The sequence below is a fragment of the Capsicum annuum genome, chromosome 10 (genome assembly GCF_002878395.1).
Source record: "Capsicum annuum cultivar UCD-10X-F1 chromosome 10, UCD10Xv1.1, whole genome shotgun sequence".
NCBI classification, from domain to species: Eukaryota; Viridiplantae; Streptophyta; class Magnoliopsida; order Solanales; family Solanaceae; genus Capsicum; species Capsicum annuum.
Window position 1 is genome coordinate 92,812,466 of NC_061120.1, and position 6,000 is coordinate 92,818,465.

A 6,000-nucleotide genomic window follows, 5' to 3' on the forward strand; every position below is an offset into this window, starting at 1 on the left:
TTTAATCACCCCAAAATCAAGTCTAAGCTTTATTAATTTGACTTAGTGACCACTAGTAAATACCATGACCCATAGGTAGATCCCATGAGTCATGGGATGTGGTCAATGCTCATTACGCAACTTTGGCACAGAAACTAACAACACTTGCGGTGACAGCCTACAAGCTGTACCATGTGATTGTGTAGGGGGATGGGAGAGAGTGGCAGATTCAGAGACCCAATAAAAGTTCTAGTGACCATGAGCCAAACATACAACTTGTTCGTTTATTGTGCGAGTCATAGAGTGACTCATCTGATGTAGTCGATAATTTTTTTAACATGATTTCTCAAGGGAACTTTCCTATTTTTCTTATTTCCTACACCTAAACTACGTCATTTAGGGGTTAAATTGGTGGATTAAAAGGGGATAGTCAATCCTTTCTTCCCATTAACTCTTTAAACTCTTAGAAAGAAATTATAAAGGCAATTAAGGTTCTCTCAAGGTAGGAACTAGGGTTCTTCTTCTCAAGTTAAAGTTCAAGCTTCCTAGCAAGAACTCTTTATTCTAGGTATGCAGGATTTCAAAAATGGATATCTTTTAATCGATTGTGTCCCAACTAACTTAGAAATTCTTAATTTTTTCATGAATCATAGTTTTGGGTCCTCTTTCGATTTATGATTTTCCTTTTATTTCAATCTTCTCATGATTTCTATATAGTTATTTATTTTCCATGATTTTGATATCTTTCATGACTTATTATTTCATGAATTAATAGTCAGGTTTGTTTTAACATACCTTATTTTCAGAAAGTTGGGCATGTTATGAACACATAATCCCAATATTATTGATTTTAACATGAATAAGTATGATTAGCTTCAGTGTACAGACCTTCAAAAATATTTTCAATTTTAAGTAGATTCTGACCCCAAACGTAAAGCCTCCATTTCAATGTGCTATTAGTGTATGATACATAATCAAAGTAGTACTTCGCATTGAGTTGGACTAAGGTTCAACACACCTAAGTTTCAGAACTACGTGCCGCAATAGGTTATTCAGCCATCTTAGTTAGGCATCAATTTAGTGATAATGTCAGTCATGCCTTTATATCCTGGTAAGGTATATTGAGTCCTCTCAATAGGGTTTATACATCGAACTCTATGTTTAGATCATATAGTTTTTATCGGTTAACAAGCTTTCCACAGACCTAGACTCAATATTTTATACACGAACCTCAGTTTAGTTTACTTATATTTTAAATTATGAAAGCTTATATTAGCATTTCATAGCAGTTATATATCTTCATATGGGGTCAATGTACTATAATTTAGTTCAGTTTTTACATTTAATACAGTGGATCAGTATTTTCAGCATGATCAATTTCACTTTATATCATTCGTATCTCACATTATCAATACATTTAAAGTACTGATTACATATTTTCTCTTATGCTATATTATTTTATAATATAGATTCAGACGCTGCCATCTGTAGTTGTTAGTGGTAAGTTTTCATCATTAGAGAACAAGAGTTTATGATCTATTTTTGTTTTTGCACTACTAGATTTAGATATTTAGAGTTAGCTGGAAACATGTCCTAGCAATTTATCAATTAGTAGAAACTTTTATACATACAGTTAGACATTTTAGATTTTTAATTTGTATCAGACTTAGGATTTATTTCAAGGGCCCATTAAGACTTATATGTATCTTAAATAATTATTCTTAAATTCAGTTAGCTCTTACATTAGTTAATAAGTTGTTTCTAGTATTATTAGTATTATGTCATGCTATATAATAGCTTGTGGTCACTTGTTGATCTAAGTATAATGTTACATCCAGGGTGTAGACTTGGTTCATGACAAATTTAGTATTAGAGAATCAGGTTTAGAGCTGTCAATACGGGCAGGCCCAGCCCATCCGAGCTAGTCCACACAGGATTTGGAGTTTGACAGGTCAGGCTAGGCTAGCCCATCAACATGACAGGTCAGAAAATAGCAAGCCCAATCAATCATACCATGGGCTGCGGGCCTCCACGGGCCAATTTACTTTTTAAAATATTTTATTTTTATAATCTTAATTTAAATTTTAAAATGTTAATTACATAAATATTTACAATATAACATTTAATGAAGTTACTACTTGTTAATCAAGTCTCAAATTTATAAAAAAAATCCTAATAATTTGTGAATTGAATAACTTTTGACACCAAATTCAAATCAAATAGAGATGTTGAAAAATAAATGAAACAATTAATCAGTAATGCTATAACTAGCTAAATAGCAATATAAACCTAATTTGTTTTAACTGATCACAATAAAACACAAAGAAATGTCAATATTTAATCCATTCAAAGTGAAAATAAACTCTTAGAAAAACTCTCATGGCACTTATGGTGTGTTCAACATCTCCACATCATCTTCATCAAACATATTTGATTCCTTAAAAAATTTTGTATTTTGTATTTTAATTATTTACATATTTTATAAACATAATTAATATTTAAATATCTACGAAGGTCCGAATAGACTTTGAGTCTGAACTCTGTTTTTTATTCTTAGTACTCTGTTTATTTTTTAATTATTTTTTACTTAACCCATGTGCCAGCCCAACCCATATTGCTCAAGCCCCATGGATCAATGGGCTTATTTGGGTCGGACTAAAAAGTCTCATTCTTAAATGGGCTAAAAAAATTTTAGCCCAACCCTATCAAATTATAGGCTAGGCTGGGTTGGCCCAATGGGCTTGACCCATATTGACGGCTCTAATCAGGTTTAAGGTGTCCTAGAGTATTCCAAAGTTGTATTAAGTAAAGTCTCTTTGATAGGTATGATGCGTTCCACACATATGAGAGAGAGGTTGTGATTTTTTTTAGAGAAGTCTCACTTATTTCATGTTCATATTGTGTGATAGAGTGAACACTCTATTTATACTTCTAATTTGTTCTATGCACGTTTATTAAAAATGCCTCCCAGAAGAGCTAATGGACAAAGGAGTGAAAATAGTAATCAACAAGCCCCACCAGCTTCTGCAGATACCTTAAATAAATAAGTTACTCATGTTGTATTTAGGGATACTTTTTAAGTGTTTGTTCACGCCATGACCAACCAGGTTAACCAACAAATTTTTGCACTTGCTAACCCAAATGGGGAATGTAGCTGCTATGAGAGTCCGAGACTTTACTCGGATGAATCTTTCAAAGTTCTATGGTCTAAAGGTGGATGAGGATTCATAAAATTTCGTATATAAAGTTTAGAAGATCATACAAATCATGGGTATCATGCTAGTAAATGCATATTTGGCTACCTTTCAATTAAAAGGGGTGTCTTAGACCTGGCTCAAACATCATGCTTTGTTAGTTGTGTGCCTAGAGCCATGTCATGTTTTCACAATACTCTCAGTCAACCTATGATCTTAGACTTCAGACAGTCTTATGACTCAGGAAATCTCCATGATCTTATGAACTTAGTCAGTTGTCAGATATCAGTAGTATTTTGTCAGTCAACGGAATTCAGTAACTCAGTCCATGATCAGTTCAGTAAATCTTGTTCAGTGTCTATTCAGATAGGAGTAGAAATTAGCACCGAGTGAACCCAAGGATGGAAACTCACCTGTTATATGAGGATGTGATTCTTATAAGCAACCCTTGTGTTCCAGAACTCTATAGCCAGCATAAGTTGAGACATCATAGCCTGCTATATGAGGGCAGATGAGGTGTCTTAACCTGCTATATAAGGGTTCCCACCGTTCTCATTAGAGTTACCTATTATATTAGGGTCACTCATAGTTTTCCCTTACCAGTGGCGCGATATTGACACCTTTCCAATCAAGGTGCAGATTGGACCCAGCTTAGTTATTATGGTACATTTGGGAAATGTCGGTTAGATGACTACTTCCCACAGGTTCAGTATCAATATCAGTCAAGAACTCAGATAGTTCTTCAGCTTTCAGGACTATCAGATACAGTCAACTCAAATAAAGTATGAAACTCAGCTAGTTCCATCAAATTTAGGATTGTCAGATACAGTTACTCATGTTATCAGTTATATTAGTTATCAGTATGTTATGCTATCAGTTTTCAGATTCAATAATTATGTTATCACGGTATCAGTGTCAATTTTCTTTTATGTCTCGTGCATATACTCTCACCCTAATGATAGTCAGTCTGTTATTATATTTGTTCATACATATAAACCTCATGTATTCAGCTTACCTCACATACATACCGGTACATTCAAAGTACTGGCGCATTTGTGCTATGGTGTCTTATACCATAGGTTTAGAGACACGAGTTCCAGAGCATCAGTAGATTCCAGTCTTAGCAGTCAAAGTTAGAAGTAAGTCCTCATCTTTCGAGGACACAATTATCATTTTATTATCTTTTTAATTAATTTATTAGTGTGAGTTAGTTGGGAGCATGTCCCATCAACTCCTTATTCAGACAAGTCATGTTTAGAGGCTTTTCAGACTACAGTATGTTCAGATAGCTTATTTTAGTTTTTTTTTTGGGTATTTCATACCCCATCCATATGTTATGATTTATTAGATCTTATGCTACAGTTTTGAACTTTATGGCCTTTCAGTTTATGTTTCCGCATTATATAGTATGTATGCAATATATACGTACAGATATTAGTCATGTGTTAGCTTGTGGTCCTTCAGGGTCATGAGCACCGTGTAACATTTTGGGTACCAGATTTGAGACGTTACAAAACATGAGGAGGTTCTTCGATTTATCCAGTTACTTTAGATGGTTCATTGAATTGTTTTCATCTATGGCTTATGCTATGCCCAGATTAACTCAAAAGAAAGTGAAGTTTCAGTGGTACAATGCTTTTGAGAAGATTTTTCAAGAGTTGAAGACTCGGCTCACTTCTGCTCTAATTTTGACTCTATTAGAGGTTCCAACTAGTTTTTTTATTCACTATGATGCATCTAGAGTTAGCCTCGAGTGTGTGGTGATGTTGGATAGGTTATAGCTTATGCTTCAAGGTAACTCAACATTTATAAGAAAAATTAATTGACTCATGATCTTATGTTAGTAGTTGTAGTTTTTACCTTAATAATTTGGAGGCACTACCTTTATGAAGCTTATGTGGATGTTTTTACAGATCACAAATACCTTTAGTATGTGTTTAGTCAAAAAGATCTAAATTTTTTTCAGAGAAAATGGCTAGAGTTATTTAAAGATTATGACATGAGTGTTTTGTACCATTTGGGTAAAGCTAATATGGTGGCTGATGCTCTTAGTAGACTTTCGATTTATAGTATTGCTCATGTAGAGGATGAAAAGAAAGAGTTCATGATGTTCACACGCTGGTTAGATTAGGATTTATCTTGTTGATTCAAGCAAAGATAGTATTATGGTTCAGATTTTTCTTTAATGACAGAGGTAAATGCAAAGCAGGACAGGGATCCTATCTTGCTTAAGTTGAAGAAAACTATTTGCATTCAAAAGGTTGAGTTTTTCTTCCAAAAGAAATATGGTGTACTTCATTGTCAAGGTCTTTTGTGTGTTCAAAGTGTTGATAATTTTGAGACAATGGATGTTGATAGAAGCGTAAAGTTCTTGGTGTTCTATTCACCTAAATGCCACCAAAATATACCCTGACCTATGTGAAGTTTATTGATGGAATAAAATGATGAGGGATATCATGGAATTTGTGCCCAAGTGTTTAAATTTCCAATAAGTTAAGGTTTAGCACCAGAGATAAGGTGGTGCGACTCAGAATATTAATATTCTTACTTGGAAGTGGGAAGAGATAAAAATGGAGTTCATTAAAGAGTTACCTCATATCTATTGATAGCATATCTTGTCATGGGTTATTGTAGATCAGATGACTAACTCAACACATTTCCTGCTAGTTAATACTATAGATTTAGCTAAGCATTATGGTAGAATCGACCTTTGAGAGTTAGACAAGTTGCATAAACTCCTATTGACTATAATTTTAGATAGAGATACTTAGTTTATTTCATTGTTTTAGAGGTATTTTCAAAAGGGTGTCGATACCTAAGTTCACCT